This window comes from Camponotus vicinus, unplaced genomic scaffold, assembly GCF_025532165.1.
Source record: "Camponotus vicinus isolate PSW18456_S1 unplaced genomic scaffold, iyCamVici1.0 SCAF_4, whole genome shotgun sequence".
Taxonomy (NCBI): Eukaryota; Metazoa; Arthropoda; class Insecta; order Hymenoptera; family Formicidae; genus Camponotus; species Camponotus vicinus.
The window spans coordinates 17874183-17897330 of record NW_028141976.1 but is presented as its reverse complement, the minus strand read 5'-3'; the positions used below and the strand labels follow the sequence as shown (position 1 = coordinate 17897330).

Below are 23148 nucleotides of genomic sequence, written 5' to 3'. Positions count from 1 at the left end.
TCTCCCGACCTGCACATGTATTGGTGAACATACCCTGATCGTTATAGACATGTCACAATCGCGTATGGGCGTTGCGTTCGCAGTAAAATCCCTTGTATATATTATCGATGTAGTACGAGAGATATTTACATGCCGCTACCAAGTTGGTCTTGTAAGACCATGTTTGAACGTGGCATCGTGTGCTCGATTCCATTGTAAAGAGATCATAGATTTCGAAAGTCGATATTAATAACTTCAGTCCGACCGAATTTCTCATCGAATATTATTTTTATGCAGTTTACGAAGCAGATAGAAAGTGCATTGTATTCTTTCACGGAATAACATAAATTTGATAATCGCTAAGAAAACAATATACAATATATTCAAAATGACAGGCGTGTAAACTTTTGTGATATTTTTCCATATTGCGCAATGTCTAGCATCATCGATGATGTTTATCCTTCTATGATTGTATAGTGTTCTGCGGAAAAGACAAAGTACAGGCAAGAGTTACAGCATTGTAAAGACTGCGTACGACGCAGTCGTACGTTACGTGCACCGTGCAAAAAATCCGACTGATTTATCTCGCGATATACTACGACAAAAGAACACCGGGTGACTTTTCATGGTGGAGAATTACTTTCTCGTAAAGCCGCGTATAAGAAGGCATATAATATACGCGCTTCTCGGATGAAAAAAAAGCGAGAGGAAGCGAGGAGAAGTGTACGAGTCGCGCGGGACACCACTCGGCTTGAATTACAGGGTTCTAAAGACGTAGGCACCTGTCGTGATTTACAATCGCGAAATTATGGTTACACGATCGATAACGATACCGCTCAAACGCGCGCGCGCTTTGCTCGAACCATTATCTCTGGCTGGGTCCCCCACGAAATCGCGAGATATACGATCGAGTGCGAGTTATAGTCACGGTGACGACGGAAATCGGCAACACGTGGCGAACAATTACGGCTCTCGCTGAGGGAATGGTATTTCTTTTAATTAGACAAACCTGAAATTCAGCGTTGTTAATAACGCTATATCGCTATATCAATTAAAATTTAATAGCCAAGTCTTTGACTATCCTAGAGTAATGAGTTACGATTAAATTATTAATCATTGAAAATAAAAAAAAATCTAAATTTCAGAGAACAACATAAATAAAATATTATTTTTCAGTTTATGAAAGATTCCAAGATTTTATTAAAATTTAAATTCGCGAGATTTTGTTACGAAGATATATGATTAGAGTTACGATTAAATTATTAATCATTGAAAATAAAACAAAATCTAATTAAGTTTCAGAGAACAACATAAATAAAATATTATTTTTCAGTTTATGAAAGATTCCAAGATTTTATTAAAATTTAAATTCGCGAGATTTTGTTACGAAGATATATGATTAGAGTTACGATTAAATTATTAATCATTGAAAATAAAACAAAATCTAATTAAGTTTCAGAGAACAACATAAATAAAATATTATTTTTCAGTTTATGAAAGATTCCAAGATTTTGTTAAAATTTAAATTCGCGAGATTTTGTTACGAAGATATATGATTAGAATTACGATTAAATTATTAATCATTGAAAATAAAAAAAATCTAATTAAATTTCAGAGAACAACATAAATAAAATATTATTTTTCAGTTTATGAAAAATTCCAAGATTTTATTAAAATTTAAATTCGCGAGATTTTGTTGCGAAGAGATAGTAGCAGAATGTACTGATCGAGCTTAATCAGATTCAGGTATTTTTCCGATAAAGATATAACCGAAAGAAAGGTACACGCATAATATCGTGTAATACAAGTCGTAATAAGTAAACCAACCGAACGTGCGTTTTTACACGAGGCTTATATGTTTAATTTTTATCACGATTCGCTACATACTTTAAGAACGGCGATGTTATCACGTCTCATGGACCAGTGTACAAATTCATTGATAGCTCCACCTTATCTTTCTCTCAATTTGTAATATACAAGTCTTAATAAATAAACTGCTCTTTCTCTCTCTCTACCATGGGATTCGTTGAAAAAGATACAGCAAGATTAACAGAAGCGTCGAGGGAGGGCAGCGAACAGAGAAAACGACCGACGAGAAAAATCCTGGTTCACGAGAGGAGAGATACAGGGGTCCCGTGTACGCTGCTCGGGGACGAAGATGGCAATGAGGAAGAAAGAAGAGGGAACAAGGAGAACGGGGCTCTGCAATCTACGTTTCCATCTCGTGGCGCGCGCGTGTCCATCGGTGCTCTCATCCTGGCTGGTGAACCGCGGACGGGGGCCTCGTGAGACGAGGCCACCTGCCGGCCGAGTCGAGCCCCCCCTCAGCCCCCTTACCACCGACGCTGCGCGCGGACACGGAGCGAGTGGGGCCCCCAGAAGATGCACCCGAGGACCCAACCCCTTTCCAGGCGAGCGCACTTCTACGGCATTCTCGCGTTATGCTTCTCGACCTCGGTGATCCTCACGGATGATTATATAGTGGGCACGCTGGCAGGACCGCAGCCTCGAATGTAGCCATGAGGAGACCGCGATCTATCGCGTTTTAATGATCGATCGACAGAAACGTGCCGCATCTCGAGATTTAATGACCGCGAGTTGGAGGAGTACGAGCACCTTATGCATCTAATAGCTAAATTCAAACATTCGAGGAAAGAAAAATTAGAAGTATTCTCTTCAACTTTTCTCATATTTATAAAAATCAAGGGGAAAACTGATTACATTATTTCCAAATTTATATATTAGCATACATGTTAATAAATTTTGCGAGTTAAATTCTAAAGGAATGCTATATTCCAGAATTGCGAAATTCAAACCGGAGTCAGAGGTATCGATCAATTTGTTAATATCCGCACGGAGAAACCAGCGTGGAAGATATGCAATCTTCTCGGCATATCGATTATAGTTCGTAATATCCCGATAATTTGTACGAGTAATTTCCTGACACAGGTGATAATCTCCCACGGAAATAATCCGCGAACGTGACGTTGTTTACACGCCTTTTTTAATCGTGCTTATCTTTCGCCTATAAGCTTGTAACTTAATATCCTGTACCTTAAAAGAAATATAAAAATTCAAAGTGCCAATCTATATAATATTTACTAATTAAATATTTGACATATATTAATATAAATGCATAAATAAAAATTTATTAAATAATACATAGATAATGTATAAATACCATAAAAAATATTATTTTATTTATTTGTATTCTATAATTAAATTCCTAAGCAAAAATAGCTTTCCATTCTCTCCCTCCCTCCTCCCCTTTCTCTCTCTCTCTCTCTCTTTCTCTTTCAAGTTCCTTCTTATTTAATGTACATGAATTTTGATACTATGAAAGATCTTTCTCAAGAAAGAGAAGAACTCTGCACACATATATATATACATACATACATACATACATACATACATACATATATATATATATATATATATATATATATACACAACGATAAGGGAGAAGTATCCCTCTGGAGGGACCCCCGCTAGGGTGACCCTGGGTGCCCAACGCAGTAAATCCCTCGGTGGTTCGAGAAACGCGAGACCCGTAAATTACGTACTTTGCTCATGCAGAAAGGATCGCGTTCAGGTGCAGAGGTCAGCAGAAATAATGACGGCGTACCCGGGGAGATGATCTATCCCGTAATATCTCACGGCGTGCCTCGCGGCCGTCACGAGACGCTCAGGCCCTGCGCTGTTTCTCGAGCGATTTTAAATGGGCTCCCTGTCTTTTGACAGACAACCGCGAGTAATCTCGTATCCCGTGCATAATCAAAATGAGATTTCTTAATGCTGATACCAGGCAGATACGAGAAATGCGCAGACATCGGAGTTTAGAAGCGCAATGTCATAGATTGGAATTAATCCCTTGTGGCACGAATTGCCTTTTTCTCCTTCAAGAAGAAAATTCTTCTCTTTCAGTCAAGTCGGTTAAAATGCTATTCTTACTCTATAGAGGAACAAAATAATGATAACATTTTAGTAAAAATAAATCTGTACTAATAAGAAAGAATGTAAAGGTAAAAGATACCATTAATTCATGCATGCAAAGAGAACCTATGATGTATAAAAATCAATCAATTTTTCTAATAAAATAAAATAATCTGCAATATTAAAAATGCACCGGAATAAGAGTCGTAAAATCCGAAGAACAAAGTATTTAAGTTTGTTGCGATTAAATCGGAATTACATTCTTCCCTCTATATGATTTGTCTGACAATTGATAGTCTCTTTCTCTTTTGTCTTAAATTAAAAAGCCGCTGGCTTTGATCACAGTTGAACAATGTTGTAATGTCGTCGTAAAAGGGTGATAGAAAGAACAATATGCGCATATATTCGCTTACGTTTTCCACGTGTTTAACATTACATAAATATTTACGCGATTTCATTCATTCACGCCGCGTAGTAAGGATTCATCTGTATGAATCTATTAGATTCTTTTGTATATAACAGATTCACGTGACAGGAAATATTCGCAGGAGAACCTGAGAAGTCGAGTTACACAGTCTTGCTGCGAATTATCATTATTATGCATATATCAATCAATTATTAAGATTGTCAATTAATCTCGCAAAAAATCTTACGATATTTATCGATACACATTTATTATATCTACTGAAATATATATCAAGTTTTTCCTAAAAAATTCTAATTTTGTGAAAAGCTTAATGTGATGTCATACTATCGCATAAGAAGAAACGAAATGCCTTCGAAGACGAGAGAAGGCGGCGAGCCACATCGACAGGCAACGAAAGAAATATCTGTGACGGAGAAAAATGGTCCATCATCAGCCGCGTGTCACGCTAACGTTTTCTACCATTTCGCAGGCTGCCACTTTGTAGTACCGAGAACAAGGCGAGGCTGAACAGTTTGAGGTCAAGTTATTTTTCAACGGAACTGCTTTCGGTCTGCTTACCGCGCAAGCTCTCGCGAACTTTTTCTTCGATCATCTTGTCTCGTGCCTCATCTGATAACGTGACATCACGATTACATGGGAACGAACGCCACCGCCGGCGATCGTAAAGACCACCGGCGGACATCGAAGTTGCAGACTGTGCTCAGGGACGCATTCTATTCAGGCAAAACGCAAGTTGCACACGAAACATCGATTTTATGTTTCTAAATAATCTCCAAATAATAAAAAATATTAAATGTATGTAACAAGCATAATTATATTATATTCTTTATATTTTCTAATAATAAAATAATATAAACTTTGATAAAATTATTATAAATTAATGATTAATTTGTTCAATAATTCAACTAAATAATGAAAAAACAATGATAATTATTTCTTATTTAAATAGAATTTTTAACACTTTACAGTAGTTTAAATATACGAGATTAAAAATAAATGAATGAATATATTATGAAATATAATGTTGCACAAATGAGCACGAAATTATGATCGTCCCTGACACTGTCAGCCGCAAGAAATGCTATCGATTTCGAGGTGGATTAATCGAGAAATTCGCAGTGGTCGCTGACGCTGCATACCACGATATGGATCAAAGAGAAAGAGAGAGAGAGAAGTGCAGATCATTTTACACGCCCGTTAATGCTCTCGTAACGGAGTGTTTTTTGAGTGCATCGCTGATACGCTATAAAAGAGCGCAATAAGTTAAAAGATAAATTACACTCGCAGCCAACACGTAATTACTTTCTCTTGTCCGTTGTAAAAATATATATTTTCCTATACTAATTCCCTTACCACTTTATTTTAATAATAAAAGCGCGAAATAAAAGATAATCTGTCAACTTTATACTGGAAATCATAATAGATCCGTGCCATTGTTAATTTCTTTTTTCTAAGAACCCTCAAGGAGTAGTCACCAATCGAAAGGGACGCGAATATGCAAATCCTCTTTAAAAAAAAGGGAGAAACTAGAATCTCCACCATTGACTGATCGGTGTATGCAAATTCCGTAATGACGGCTTAGCCGAAGCACCATGACGCGTGACGTCATGCTGTGCTGAGAAAGTATCAAAATGATTTTGATAAATTCGAGCGTTAGACACCCTCCCCTTCGCGTAGCGAAAAGACAACATCCCATCTATCAGTATTATGCCAGCCGTGGGAAGATTGGGGCGATTCTTTTATTTGCACCTTTAAACTCTATTTGAATCGACGCCGAGGTGCATCTTAAATTCGAAAGACACTCGAACGTAAGATTTTAATCAATGAAAAAAATATTTCATAAATTAAATCCTACCTTATCGATAAAAATATTCTAATAATAAATTTTTATAAATTAAATGTTCTAATTTAATTTCACTGTGATTAAAAATTAAAAAAATTCAAACTAAATTAAATTCTTATATTAAACTTGTGACAATTTGATGATATATTTTCAACGTAATCAGCGACAAAAGCTAAAAAGAACATACATTATCATGTGCGACCCGATGACATATGGCTTTTATCTTTTGCGAATAAACTCTCTGATGGTGGTGAAAAAAGCTTCCATCATCATGAAACATTAAAATATTCGACCTTCGTTAGGTGACATTGATTTACATTTGAATAGGAATCCTGGCTCGAAATCCTCGCCGCATCGGGAACGAGGAAGAGAAAGAGGAAAGATAGACGAGAATATAACGGAGGATTCCCGAAATAATGAGAGGTAGAGAAGAGAAAGTAATCTTGCCGACTGCTACGGAGTCATCGCAAACTAATAGACGTCTGATTGCGATTGCCCGCGAGAGAGTTTTGACTCGTCAGTACAAATATTTATCTTCATCCCCGTGCGTATTCACGCACAGCGTGCAATGCATTAAGGCGCCGATCGCGCTATCGGCGCATATAGATGCATTAATCTTGATCGGCGCACGCAACATATTCATGACGAGCGAACGCAGGATATACACGGGGGGTTGAATCAATATTTAACTTATTGCGACTGGACGCGGCGCTGATTAATGGACTTTGTTCTAGCATTAAAAAGCCTGAATATTTCAAAACTGATTTTTTTTTCACACGATAGCGCATTGAAATATTAAATTCTATAAAATTATGATTAATATCTATGAGATATAAATATGAAAATATTAAAATTTTATTGCGTATTTAAAAAAAATGATATTAAAAAAATAGAAAGTTTATTTTATATATAAAGATTATCTGTTTTTCTTTTTTGACTTTAATATTTCATTTTTCACTTTAATATTAGTGTGTATAAATTCTCTGTTATGTAGTAAATTTATTTTTATTTTTAGACGTAATGTATTCAAGTTATGGTATATACTCTGATAGTTTGATAGATAGTCAGATCCATGTCCGGGTCAACGTTGCGTACCCGTAGGATGCACATCGATGCACATGTATGCACCGGCAGTTCCCTCCCCTTCTTATGCGCTACAAGAACTCAATCAAGAGATTGCACATATGATGTGAGTAAACAATGATAAAATTTTCATTTTATATATAACATAAATGCATTTTAAACATGTAAGATAAATACATATATTTTTAATAAAGCAAATAAAATAAAGTATCAAAATAATATATAAATAAGAATCATCAAATTATGTTTAAAGTTTCAAACTGATGAAACTAATGTCTTGTATGAAGCAAAGCAGACTGGATTTTTCTCGAGACCCGAGAGATGTTCGGAGATCGATCCAACGACATCCGGAGCAGTGCCGAGATGCAACGTCGGCAACGAAGCACAGAGGAAAAAAAGCCGCGCGTATTGTCAACGCAGTTGGAGAGAATCGCAGTTCGAGCCTGTCAACCGTAACAAATTGTAACTCCGGTAGCCGGACGCGGTGTCGCGTCGCGGCCATGGTCCGCGTGATTAATTGTAACGTCGCTGCCGTACGCCGGACGATTTTTTCCACGAATTATTTGCATGTCAAGACGGATTGATGGAAGCGCGCCGAAGGGCCGCCGTAGCGGACGCATCTAAATGCAACACGCGCGAACAAGCGTGGAAGCGCGCCCTCGGACCGTCGTCGGCGGCGGCGTCGTCGCCGTCGCGTTGTTGAATTCCCAAGGCAGGAATTTAACTTTCAAATGCACCGCGCATCGAAAGCCGGGTGTGCCGCTCTTTCGAGAGCGCATAATTTCCGCATGCAATGCGAATTTCCGTGATATTGCCGCGCGATACATGCGCCGCGCCCCTCGGAATCCCTTAGCAATGAAGGATTGTATTTTTTTCATCGCTTTCCTATCGAAAAGATTGTATATCTGATATTGTAATAATTATATATGCATTTTAATCATGTATATGTATTCGTTATTTTCTTCGATTATTTATTGATTATATGTATCTGACTTTCTATTATACGTATAAAATTGACTAGATTTAAAATCAATAAAAACCGACAAAAATTCAACGTGTTAAGATTTATTTCAAGATGTATAATCAATTGCAAATGAAAGAAATAATTTCTCTCTCTTCATAATTAGACATAGATCTCCTAAAATACAAGACTATCATGCAAAAATAACAGAAGCGAGGAGATACGTAACCTTGGCTCGACTCAAGCCCAGAGTAGAATGTGATTGGGCGAGCAAAAAAAATACGAGCGTCCTTCGATTTTTTGCGCTATTGGCACACGTTGGAAGATTCGGGGGCTTATAAAGAACAGGCGGAAGACAATGCCACGATGCAACTGGCAAAGAGACAAAGCCTTTAACTGGCGGTCGACCACGAAGATGATATCACATGCTTTACGAGCCTGCGAAGGATACTTTATGCCCCACTCCGATCGCAAAGGGTTCGACGTGTGTGCGTTTATCTCGCCAGTTCGATGATATAAAAATATGCAGATGTCATCCCGAAATCTAAAATATCTTCCTCGTGCTTTTCTCTGGCACTTTACCTTCATCCTTTTATTTTGCATCGATCTTCAGAAAATAAAACAAAAAATAAAATAACGCGAATTAATACATATTTAACATGTAACTTCATAATGATGCTAATTATATCGAAACTTTACTAAATCTTTACCAACGTCACCGTATCATGTTTATGGTTAAATAATTCTATAGCTTTCACTTGCACGTACTATGCGTTAGTCTATCCGTCCATGCCCGAGCAACTTAGTTGCACTCCTTTGTATAATATCGTCTCATATATCCGCCTACATGATATTTAATCAACCGTACCCCACCGGGATTTTAATCTCAAATGGCATCGTGTATGCGTTTATCTCGCCACGGACCACCATATCAAAAAGGAAGACGCGCGCGGCCGATTCCTTTTTAAGGACGCCGGATCAATCGGTGAGTCAATCTAGAATCAATCATGTAGAACGTGCACGACTATCTTGGGTAAATGACTTTGAAGAAACTTCCAATCATATTACTACACGAGATTCTGTACAAATAGAAATAAAACAATTCATCATAATTTACACATTTATCATAGTAACTCAATTTTCTATTTATTACACATGTGACACAATAATTTTTTACGCAATAACTTATAAATTAATTATGTTATTCTTATATCGCGGAAAGAACATTCATATAAAGCTGTTTAAGACGATATATTAAAAAAAAAATAAAAAATATACATCTATCAAAGATTTCTGTAGGACGTGTGAATGAAAGCCATTTCTCTCATCATTGTCTCGCCGACCAACGAATCAAACAATGACAGTCAGGATAGATTCCATCACGAATCTTATTCCCACCAATCCGTGTACAATTGACAATGAAACGACAACCTCGGAAGGACGTTCGACATCTTGCAAGCATATTCAGAAGTATGACGATCACGTAACTCATTTCCTACACGATAACGTCACTGTGGAATTTCATTATTGAAATGATCGAGGGATCTTTAAGCAACAAACCCTCCGAGTCAATGGCAATCAGCCGCTGACCTGTCTAGAATATAAATATAATTTATGAAATTTTGAAATCCGTAAATAAAATTATAAAAAAATTTACATAAAAATTTAAATTAAGAATTAATTAAGATAATAAAATTCTCAAAAAATTATTTTTTTTTAAGTTGTGTAAAACAGAAGTTTCTGATCTATTAAAGAATATAATAAATAATATTAATAAAAATAATATTAAATATAAAATTAATAGAGGCGAACGAGTCTTTTCATTTTTTATACGCATCAAAGTCGTGATAGTTCTCAAAGTGTCTTAGAGTTTGCTCTCTCGTTTAGGTAAACCTGTCAGACGTAGCATCACGAAGGCAAATGCTTAACTCATGATTAGTTCAAATTTACAGCTGAGCAGCAACTGTAGCAGCATTGGATCCGCGTTTCGAAACAACCGGCCACGCCCTTACTCTTAAATAGCATCAACTAGACGTGTGTCTTTTAACTCTAATTACCACCTCAACATCTGCTTTTACGACGTTAGCTTGTCCATTAATTTCCATCTTTGAACAGATGCGTTTATCTTTCCGCCTGCACCAAACGATAAATCATAGCCAGCAAAAATATTTTTCGATGGCCTCTGGTTTTAACATTTCCTCTTACATTCTCGCGTTATTTCTTACATCATTCTCTTTTTTGTCGTACTCTGAATTCCTCGAAAATCTTGATATAAAAAATTACATTGTGCTTCGTAATAATTACGTAACAGTTATATAATCTATCGGAGTCAGATATATTTTTTTTATATTTCGAGGTAATAAATACGAAAAATAAAGTTATCGAGGAGAATCGATGTGGCAAAAACATCCCGATGCCCCGTCTGCATCAATTTTTGTTTTATAGGCATCAAACATTTTTGTTCCATCGAAGTGGTCCCTTGAATGGATCCACTTAACGAGCAATCGAGACCGCTCTTCCGCCCTCGAACACGGCGAAAGGAAGACTCTCGAAGTCTGGACAACAATGGGTCCTCATCGTTCTCTCTTGTGATTCGATGTATGTTTGACGGACGTGAAGATGGTAAGCCTTTCTTCGATTTCGAGCGTCTGCATAGCGAAACTTTTTATGAAGTATCAATAAGATATCACCTGCTCTTAAGATATAAACCTCGAAACAGTGATGCTATTCGACCGACATCAATATATGACGATAACCCATATCGTATTTATAATCCTCTATACATATATCATAAATGGCGAAATAAGTATACATGTAATTATGGATTGTCTTATTTATCCTCTAATCTAATAAATATCGAACATTTTATTTTAAACACGATATATATATATGTATATTTCGTTCAAAATAAAAAGTTCGATTTTAACAATGCTAATTTTTTAGCATAAAAAATTATGATACAAAAAACTTATTGCAGTAAAAATAGTACAAGACATATATCATGATCGTGTCAAGCAAAGGATCTTGTTAAAGAAAGCGAGAATTTGTTCGAGTAACGAGACGAACGTTAGAACCATCGATCAACCTTTCCTACCGTTATAGAGAATGGAGCCGAAATATATCCGTATTTCACTCCGACGTTCACCTTGTCCCGGCGTGAATTTATTAAACAGTTCTTAATGCGTTGTGAGCCTAGTAACGTGAAATAAACGAGCGCGATCGGCTACTCGATATACTCGTTCGTACGCCTACGCGAACTGTTTGCCTCTTCTCGAGCGAACGCTTCGTCGACTTCAAAAGGACGACACGAGGCGCAACGAAGTGAGATATCCAAGGTAGACCAAGCAAGACTAGTGCTATCCTCCAACCATCGTCATTCTTTATCCCATAAAAGGTGCGATAGCACTATGTCGTGGAAAATACGGAAGCCGCGGCAGCTAAGTAATCCACCCACGCGTTTGAAGCCTTAATTCAAATCTGTCCTCCATTCCTTTGTACAATTTAACACGGCATGAACAAAAACAATACGCTGGTTTTTTAATTTTTCGTCGTTAGGCTACTGGATTAAAAAAAGGTAATGAAATTTTACAATGAAATTTCGTCTTAAAATAAAAAGTATATATAATAGAGTGTCAAAGAAACACTGAATCATCTCAATCATTTCAGCAACGAAAGAGTCAATTTTGTTCGCACATATATGTGAGCAGCTCGAAAGTGGTAAATCGATAAGATCAGTGCATTTCGTAGATGGGACATAATGAAGAGGCACGTTCGTTGACATTCTGATGATTTCGATAATCGTGCGTCAAGATTGCCTTCTTTTAAAGGTTGGACACAAAGGACATTCCTCCTGTACGTCTATCTCGATATTGACGCAATGTTATCGATCGAACATTCGATGTCTCGGGCCACGATTCTCCCGCTTTTAGGGCGCGAGAGATCGTGAATCGTGACGGTTAGATTGATCTCCGAGCAATGACAATAGCCCCAGGAATCCTGCGCAAGTTTATCGTGCTTTCTATCGCGCTACAGACATCTATAATTTATTTCTTGCACGCTTCTTAGGATACCTCAAAGCTGCTTAAGTCATTAGAAATAATTAGATTTCTAAGAAAGACGTACGAATCTAAAATCGTACATGTTACTTTTATAAAACTAGGGTAGCTCGCTTTTTGTCCTTGCTCATAAGCTCTAATCATCACGTCCGATCGTATCCTCTGTTATTGATTGAAACACGATTTCTTTCTGTTTTTGCCCTTTCGAATCGAGTTTATGTAGTTAGGAAGGAGGAAATGCATAAAAAGGAGAGCCTTGAGAGGGAGAAAGAGGGTGCGTATGTGTGTGTCGCCGAAAGAGCATAAATCCCTCGTTTACAATGCCGGTCTGCTCGGCACACGTGTCCACGCGAGTGAACTTTGCCGCGCGGATGAATGAAACTCTTTGACGAACGCGTTCTGCCCGGTTGGAGGAAGGCAAGCGGACGCCTTGTCTGGCCTCCCGTTCTGGGTTATCGTCGTCACGGTGCCGGTTGTCGTCGTTGGTGTTCCCGACTTCTCACAAAGCAACGATACCGCCATAAACAGTAGATCCGATTATCAACGCGCCTCGCACAGATCCTACGCCATCACCGTTTCCGGCGTTGATTAAGTGTATTCGCGTATGATACACTCGAAGAAAACAGGAAACATCGTTAACTCGGAAGCCAAGAAGATGCACGTTATATATTGTTGCGAGGTATTTAATCCGTTTCTTCAGTCACTGAATGATATCGCAAGATTTCATACATCACTTTGAAGAAACCAAGATAAAGCTCTAATCATCATATATATCGATCGAATATTCAGAGCCTGCCTAAAGTTTTTTCGTCGCGATGCATAATCCTGGCACTGAAAAACGTTGCAGCGCAACGTCAACGTTAATGAACAAACAACGCACTGCTGAAAGAGAAAGAGGGAGAGCGAAAAATACAACGGCACAGCATCTTTTATTCATTTCACGACAAGGAGCGAACATCGGCTGCCAGCGCGCTCGCCGTAACATACGTTGCTGCCCACGTGCGTCTCGCCACATATTGCATTTCCGGTTCGAGAAATGTTATAACGCCGCGGTTGGAATTCCCGCGCCTGCTATCGCGATTTCCTGTCTGTGATCTACTGCTTCTTCTCCCTCGCGCGAAATCACGCCGCGTCTGTTTCTCTTGTATCATACCCGCGATTTATCGCGGGCCTCTCCACCTTCCCGATAACGATTCGAGATTCCCCTCGTAATTTTCCCGATATGGAATGAATCATCAACGTGAGATATAAATTTGAGAAATTTCAGCATTTTTGCAAATAAACTAGGACGCGATACATGTACACTGACATACAATATGTGATTGAGCGAGATTTGTTGAAATGCAGAATGCACCTTGAATTTTTTTTTAATTACAGATGCATTTGGTTAATTACTTAACTTTAAAAAGCGCGCAGCGACAAAAAACTGCAATGACTAGTCATGAATTGGCTCATTACGTTTTTATTCAAACCTCTCTCTTTCTCTCTCTCTCTTTCCTTTTCTCTTTCTCTGACCTAATTTATTTTAACTGCCTTGGTAGATTCGATTACTCGAATTATGCACGGATATTCTGATCGAGCGAGCCACGACCCGGATCCATTAGTAATCTCGATCTGAATCACCGGTTTCTCCACCCACCGAAACGCACAGTTAAGCAAAAAGATGATTATGTCGCATCATCTTCACTATATCAAAGTAGACGTCAATGAGGTAAACATAGGAAATCGTTAGAAATAATAAGACTAGATGCATTTCAATAATTTAATTATGTGATTTCGATCAAGGCAAAAAGAAAATGGAGCTGTTACGATTTCTCAGAGAGATAAAGTATTGTATGTAATTCGTTTGAAAAGATAAAAAAAGAAATAGATGCGCCATAATAATTTTAAATTAATTCTTGTGATTATCGACATAATATTTGTCACTTTTCTGAAATTTAGATATAAGCTCATTATAAGTATTTTATTTCTTCCTAGATAAATAATGATAGTGTGTATTAATATGTTAAATACATAGTTAAGTATGTCTAAAAGATATACGACACATCCGTATAATTTGCGTCTAATGTCACATTCAGTATTTAAAAAAATATAACATGCAATTAAATATATAATTTTATAATATTATTGTATTAAAGTAAAATACTACAATATTCATGATCTTTTGAAGAAGCTATTTTTATGTAAAACTATTTTTATTAATTATGACTGAAGCAAATGTGTATTGAAACATTATATCATACATTTATTACAACACATATAAGCATATATAAATATATTTTCTTTACTGATTATAAGGCCGTAATTAATTTAATATTTTACGTAAGAGTATTTCGCAGCATCTGCATTACTGTTTCAGAGACATTTATATAATCGCTATTCGTTAACCGACGAAGAAACGACCGCCTGTGATGCGTTGCATCCCTAATGCTTGGAATGGATTTCACGACGATAATTATTTCACGCACTTCTGCGGAAGGTTTTCGCTCGACTGGTATACGAGGCCGTATATTTTGACAGTTACGACGATCCTTAACGATCGGATTAATTTTTACGGCACCGTAGTGAAATGGAAGTGCGCACATGCGCGCCATCGAACCCCTTAGAGTCGTGAAACTTTGAGACGCCTTAAAACATCATGCAGCCACCTGGCTTTCGTTTCGTTTTTATTATTCAGTTATTCCGTAAGAAAGTAACCTACCTTCGACTCGTGCTAAATTACGTTGAATCTTTGGTGGAAAAATGTGCGGTTTTATTGCAAGATATAATTGCGTTATCATAAGTTCGTTAGTCTGCGAGAGAAATTACGCTTGAATCGCATGTAATCCTATTGACTGCAGACATTTCCTTATATTTCGTGTATTATGGATTTTACTGGCCATCGCTACTACTTGATTTATATTGTTAAATACCATCTAATGTGCAAATATTATCCCGCAACTATTTTATTTATTAGTTATTATTTGAGTAAGTTTTCTTTTTAGCTAAATTTGAAGAAAAATTCCAATAATTGGCAGTATTTAAATATTATAAATTAAGGCAGGTCTCTTTAATTATTTATAGCAAAGTATATTTTTTAATTCGTATTACTAGCAATAAAAAATAATTCATTTCTTATCCCGTATTTCTTATTTTATCTCTACATTTTTAGCTATAGCGACGCGCAACACAATCTTTGTGTAACAGGCAAAATTACCAGCCGTGAGAAAGTTCACGTAAGATCGTCTGTGGGAGAGTTGACCAAAAAAATCTTCCCAACAGGTGCTATCTTAGAGGAAAGGTCCAGCGAATCGACTCCCCCGTTAAACCTTCGAACGCAGCGAACCCTTAAGGAACCGCGATTCTCGATCCTCTATTCTCTTTAGAAAATCCAGATTTCGGGAAATTCTATATTATATACGGCGGTTCGTCAATGGAGCTTTGTCAGGCACAGAGTGACACGCGGCAACCCGAACGGCTTTGTTGTGTCCCGAAAGGATTTTCTTTTCTTCATCGAACTTTGGAGCAGAAGGGGAAAGTCGAAATCTATCTTCTGGTTAACCGGTTATTTGAAAATATTGATGCGCGATCGGATCTCGATCGATCCAAATATTGATCGGCTGCAAGTGTTCTCGGAGAAACAATGATCCTCTGAAAGGATTTCGTCAATGTCAAAACAAAATCTGTTTAAATATTTCACTATTTGAATTCTGTTCAAGAGTATAAGGTAAAGTTATTTAAGATTTGTTGAAATAGAAAATCTTTATTTAGATTTATGGAAAAATAATTTAATTAATTTTTATCTTTTGTAAAAGAGAAACTACTTTTTAATATATGTACATGTTTCAACTTTAAAAATAACTAAAGACTGAATGCAGTTGTTCCAACAGTTCCTATACGTGCTCGTAAAATATCCGTTTGATTCATTTCTGACATCGTTGAATTTACAGATGGACAGATGTGGTGCAAGAAGCGTTTTTCTACCGAAAGCACCAAACCGTAAAGAGATCAATTCTTTTACAGTCTTAGGATCCAGAAACCCGTTTTGCCATCTTTCTCCACCTCCGCAATTCCCGCGACGCGTAAGCCCCCAATTTTCGCACAATAGAGAATCTTGAGAATCCTTATAAAAATTTGACATACAATGGCGCCTTTGTCCGCGCTCTTACCCCATCCGTTCGATTGAAAACGGACGATTTTTTTCTTCTTTCCACGATGCACCGATTCCTCGTGAAACGTCCAAAATTCGGGCAATGCTCGTGAAAAGGTTAAGACCTATTCTTCGAACATCGTGACGCAACCATTCAAGTTTTTTTTTTTTTATGCGAACATAGTCGCGCGTAGTTTCCGACGTATGTTACAGTAAAGATAAAAAAATTAGAGTGATTCATACATAAATCAAACATTATATCATAACTATATATGTGAACCGTTAATTTAATTAATAAATAACAGCTGTAATTAGAAATTAATAGCTATAATTAGAAATTCCTAATTTTTGATACATCACATGGTCAGATAGAATCACATGATGAAGAAAATGTAAAAAAATCATGATAGAAAAAGAAAACATACAATGTGGCAATGGATGCGACACATTCAAGTGCCAATAATATAGACGCAACGAATCAAAGTGTCGTTTCAAAGGATCGCTAATAGAATTTATAACCGAATAAAGCATCTCGTAACTGTAATGTCCAAGGAGACTGTAAAGCACAATTTGCAACTTTTCTCTTCGTTTTATTATTCCGCATGTTAGTGCCGAGATGAGAAAACGACAATGATTGTACATTCGCATTAAACGGAAGAGAGAAAAGATGCGCAGATGATCGTACGTCGGATATATCATTGAAATCGTATAAAAGGCGTTTTTATGATGTAAACGTGTTGTCATCTGTAAATAATTCTGAGGTCAAGCGCAATAAAATATCGTGAATAAAATTCTGCACGACTGCTCAAAACGCGATGCGATCTTTTTTCCACAGATTTAAATTGATTCAGTGGCTGGTTAACGCGGCAGAAAACATACAATAACACGTGAAGCGTATCAAAAGCCGGACACAGGAATAAAAATCCACGCAAGTAGTATTTTATATGTCTCTAGTTTTAAATTCGATTTATCGAATTCACGTTATTAATTCAAAATATCTATATTTAACGCTATTCAAGAAACATTTTGAATTTTTTTATTTTGAATCTTAAATATTTGCTAAAAATAGGGATCTTCTCTTTGAAACCAGTTCGCACTTATAGCCTCTAACTGCCTTAATCTGTCTTTGTGTTCGTAGGACATAAATGGCAAGCCGGACGATTCCTCGCGACGAAAGCTTCACATGCGTTATAAACTGTCCCCTGTGCGACGAATTTGTAACATTTTATTAGCGAGACGAGCAGCAGCGAGTGGGTCCGCGATTGAGGAGCTACTTTGTGTGCTACTTTTAATAGGTTTGACTTTGTTCTCGCAAGACCCACTTCCCTTCCCTCTTCCCCGTTAGAGACGGTTATTCATCCGACAGAGATTTATGTTTAATGCTCATATACAGGAGGAAAGATACATATAGGGATGCCATCTTTATGATCGGTTCTGTTACAAAGTTGACTCTTTATGCCGTGTCTCTAGCCGCGACTCACAAAGACGAAGTAGAGAAGAGGGACGCGCTTTTAAAGGATCGCCTCTCCGACCACCGGTTTGATGCTCCTCGAGTGCGTATCGTAGATATCTCACGCGACAACGAGTCCCTCGATGAATGACGAACGATCGATATATCAGGTAATATGAACATGGTTGGAGAGTTCCTTGTGATAAAGCGCAATTAGGAGTAATTGTATATGTAAAATTAAAGAGTCATCTTAAAACATGTAATGCGTTAATCAAATAAAAAATACATAAATATAATTCTATGTAAGAAAAATAATACAAATTTGATTGTTTGATATCTCTAGAATGGATAATTATTTTATACAAATTTGAAAAAATATAAATATATTAAAGTTTTAAATCGGGCGACAAAATAAAAAATTCATAATTATAAAATTATATTAAATTTCCTATACTTAATTTTCTAATAGACAATCCGTTATTATTTCGACTCTAGTATAGTCGAAATACAGCGAAAATTCATAATCAAAATAATTTTTGTTATTTATTAACACATTATTTTTTAGAAAACATGAGGTATTATTACGCAACATTTGGAAATTGTTGTGAAATAAATAGCAGACGTAATTTTCCGTTGAAAATGGAGACGCGTGAGATCGAACGGCCGCGTGCGAGATCTCGCGCCTCGTACTCCATAATTACGCGGATCCGGGGAATCCATTAGCGGCGTTAATCTTACAGGTGTGAGAGCGCAAACGGTCGCCGATGTAATCGCCGCCGCGCACGGAACGTGGCCGAATCCAGAAAAAATTAATCCGATCAGATTAGCCGGACCATTGTAATTACGTGCGAAGCGTTAACGCGGCAAGTGCTCCCATGAATGAGCGGTTCGCTTTCTCTCTCGCGAATCCGTTAAATTGCCGAATTAAATTGAGAGCCCGAGCGCAAGAAATTACCAACGCCAAACGACTTAACTCTTAAACGGTACAAAGTTCTCTCGCTATCTATATACGATCTAAGGCTTTTCAATCTTAAAGCAAATTTTTTGCAAGCAGAAATGAGGCAGCTGACCGCAACATCGACCTTAGTAAATTTTATATCGAACTTGTAAATCGCGAATAGAGACTTCGGCGATCGATTGGCTCTTTATCATGCAATTGGATCCCGCGAGAATAAAATCGAGCTCTCTCTCGAGTGGAAGAAATTTATACCTGGCGACTTATTTAAGAGCCAGAAAACAATTTGTTCCGCATATTAAGTGCACATTTCTTTTTGTCCCATACATAATTGTAGATTCTATGCGTCCGCGCAAACGTATAGCCAGAATTTCGCGATTTTCTTTGCAGCAATTCCTGTTCCACCGAATGTTCATGCAACCATATTCCATTTCATGGACTACAATCTGGACCATCGCCACCGGCATCTTTTTTCTGTCCGCACTTTATCACATCGTTATCCCTTTTTGCGCGAGATCGAGTTCCCGTTTTTGCGCAGTCCGACTCGGCCATGTCTCCATTTTTACATTCTCCTCGCCCGAATTTCGATCGAAGAAAGTATTACGCTTCTCGATCCCTGATCGTCTCATCCCCCTTTCGCTCGTGTAGTGAAAGGGCCAAGCATCGCGATTCGAATGTTCATAAATAATGTTCGACCGATCGCTGCAACGCATCGATACGATTATTTTTAGGAACGTGCGCGCTGTACCGTCGATTATACCATCGGAATTGGGCCTAAACGACGCGCCCCGGATATCGCTTCGTTTGCGATATAAACGAGAGTCGGTAACGAGAGCAACACGCTTCTCTTAAGGATCTCCGGAACCTATCATCTTCTCGCGCCGCGGTCGAGAGAGACTCGATCGTGCCACCCGATAATTGATACATACTTAACAAGGGTCGGCGCGAAAGTGTAATTAAGAACGTGCTGGCGAATTTATAGCGGCTCTCTGGGACGTGTTATTAAATACAAACGACCTTTGCCGCGTACTTGCCGATATGACGATTGGAATTTTTCATAAGTCGCTTTTACAAAATTGCAGAAAATTCATATTAAGAAAGAAATTACATGTAATATTAAATGGCTTAAATCACACATTTTAAAATATATTTATAAAATAGAAGAGCAATATACATATATTTCAAATATTAGAAAGAAAAAGGAAAACGATTATATAGCGTGAGAAAAGCAGCTACTAAGAATCCATGCTACTTGATATACATTGTAAAAAAATTGCGTTTTTGATTCCTAGCCTTCTTTTGCTTCTTATTTTACATTTATATTTCATGTGTACTCTCTTAATATTATTTTTAAGATGTGATAAATTTATAAAAAAATAAATTAAGCTTTTAATTTAGCTTAAATATTTCTTTGACAAAATATGTTACAAAATATGTATAAATTTATAACAAAATTTAATATTATAAGATATTGTATTTTAAAATATTACTAATTGAACAACAATTGACACTAATTGACTCTTTCGATGGGATTTCTGATTTGCAATGTTATAACCATCAATTATTAGACTACTCATTGCTTTTCATAATAATCATTGCTTTTGATAATAAATTGATTTCATTTAAGACAGTAATACATATTTTTTTACAGTGTAAGAAATAAGATTCAACAATTTTCTTCTCCAAAAGCCTTGTATAAAAGAGAGATTGAGAAATAAATTAAAGATTTGACTTGCCATCAAATAGAAGGGTTGAATCACGAGCGTTGGAATTTGCGGGGACGGCAGGTATAATCGATGTGTATCGCTGAGTGTCTCCACCGTGGAAAGAGAAATTGACAGACAAGGCGCTATCCCGAAGAGACTTCTTCGAAGCGTAGCGAATCGCTTCGCGGATCAAGCGCATCTCATGGCCACAGCAATAAATTCACGGATACAGATCGATGAGCCGACGAGAAAAATGGCCGCGAAAGACGCCTGTGCAACGCCCTTTCCTTCATTCGCCATGTATGGAGATACAAGCACGCGAGGCTGTTTCCATGTTCCTTCTTATTACCGTGGAATAGATCCCACTGATGCACTCGCGTATCACTTTACGAGGATCCGCTTCGCGTGACAAGTGACACTGATTTGAGAGTCGACCTACGAAGAGAAAGAGAAAAATTAAACACGAATTTCTGTGAATGTGGTTCTTTGTGTTGCATTGATTTTTGACATTGCAGATCTATTCTCTACACTGAGAAAAATCGTTTGATTGTATGATCAAACAACAAGATGATCTGATAGAATCTGATAGAAAACATTTTGGCTAAACCAAGCAGAATTTCTAGTTATTATAATAAGACTTGATTTTTTATAACTAGAACGTTTAATAGACTTTACTACAAGGATTTGATTAGTATTTTTTAGTTGGATCTATAAAAAACTTCTTGTCATATTAACTAAACATAGACAGAGTGATGCCATTTTTTTGTAAATTTAGTATTATTATCAAGAAAATTTGGTAAATTTAACAGGAAGAAATTAATCATACTCATCTGATAATTCCTAAAGGGGAATCCTGATTCATTCATTTTACAACAAATATACTGATTGAATCTACCAGATTTCTAATTAATATAATCAGATTTTTTTCTCAGTGTAGGATAAAAATTAAAGCTGTAAAAAAACAACATGAGATCACCGTGAAAAGGTTGAATACAAACTTATTTACCAGTCGATGCACCGCAATTATTTTTCACTGGTCGTTTTATTGTTTCGGCCGTTCCTTGTAGACACGAAAACCGATTAGCAAATTGCAGTTAATCGCGTTTAATTAACGCAATGCGATAATCGCCCGACACTTTATACGGCACTCCCGACACACTCCCGACACTATGCACGATAATCGTGATTAATTAACACGATACAGCGATCGCCCGTCACTTTATACGACACTCCCGACACTTTACTGTAAACGCGAGACGCCAAAGCACACTCGTCACAACCTGACGACGTATTAACGAACTATTTGTTTGAAAAAATGCGGCGTCAACTTCACGCGCAAACATGGAGCGCTCTTGGCGGTTAATGTCCGAATTACCTCACACAATGAAAAGGTTACGTCAATTGCATTCCAATATTTTCTCGTGCAGAAACGAGCTAATCGAAAAGTTAATAATCGTGATCGATTCACGCAATGCGATAATTGTCTGTCACTTTATGATATTCCCGATACTTTAGCATAAACGCGACACATAAAACGGGTAAAAATTGGGTAAAAACGCAAGACGCCAAAGCACACCCGTCACAACCTGTCGACGCATTAACGAACTATTTGTTTGAAAAAATACGGCGTTAATTTCACGCGCAAAATGGAGCGCTCTTGGCGGATAATGTCCGAATTAGCTCACACATTGAAAAGGTTACGTCAATTGCATTCCAATATTTTCTCGTGCAGAAACGAGCCGATCGAAAAGTTAATAATCGTGATTAATTCACGCAATACGATAATTGTCTGTCACTTTATGATATTCCCGATACTTTAGCATAAACGCGACACATAAAACGGATAAAAATTGGGTAAAAACGCGAGACGCCAAAGCACACCCGTCACAACCTGTCGACGCATTAACGAACTATTTGTTTGAAAAAATGCGGCGTCAACTTCACGCGCAAACATGGAGCGCTCTTGGCGATTAACGTCCGAATTAGATGACACATTGAAAATATTATATCAATTACGTTTTTTCACGTGAAAACGAGCCAAACGGAAAGTTGTGATTAATTCACGTAATGCGATAATCGTCCGTCATTTTATGACATTTCCAACACTTCACTAAGCGCGACGCATAGAACGGATAAGTAAAGACTGCGCGTATCAATCTAGCGTTGCATCAAACTTAGAAAGAGAAAGAGATCTTCAGAGGAAGTCTTCTCTCTCAAAAATGTATGACCGTGAAGACGATTTTACCTTTTTTTTACGACTTAATATTTCACTCTTTATCTCATCTACGTACATTTATTTTTTGTCTAGATTTTTATCTATATGCTGTCTAATAACACTTGTGTACATGCAACGACATGTTTACGAAACTCACGGAAGCTGCTTTGTGCCGAAATATCGATAAAACAGTTATGGTAAATTACATCTGCAAACTTAAAGGGTAAATAATTTGGGATCTTCGTTATCATCGATCAAATTCAGTTTGTGAAGATAAGATTTCTCAGCTGGGTAAGTGTGAATAGATGTCGCAAATTATCGTTGAAAGCGTACATATTATCAGAAAAAAGACTGAGAGATGTCATGGCCCGCTTTTAGGTGATCCCTGGAAGCGATACTCCCTCTGTGGACA

At 37.3% G+C, this 23148-nt stretch overlaps 2 long non-coding RNA genes across 2 annotated transcripts in view; one reads left to right on the top strand and one right to left on the bottom strand.

The window, feature by feature from the left end:
- Nucleotides 1-22511, bottom strand: part of LOC145970900 (uncharacterized) — a 113841-nt gene extending 91330 nt beyond the window's left edge. Inside the window, exons 1-2 of the long non-coding RNA XR_014438666.1 lie at nucleotides 21528-22511; nucleotides 20552-20956 (exon numbers count right to left, since the gene is read on the bottom strand). This is a non-coding gene — a long non-coding RNA (uncharacterized LOC145970900). The remainder of the gene's footprint in view (nucleotides 1-20551; nucleotides 20957-21527) is intronic.
- LOC145970315 (uncharacterized) lies at nucleotides 7137-8207 on the top strand. The gene is made up of 2 exons (XR_014438389.1): nucleotides 7137-7371; nucleotides 7553-8207. It is a non-coding gene; the product is annotated as an uncharacterized LOC145970315 (long non-coding RNA).
- Nucleotides 22512-23148: the final 637 nt, after the last annotated feature.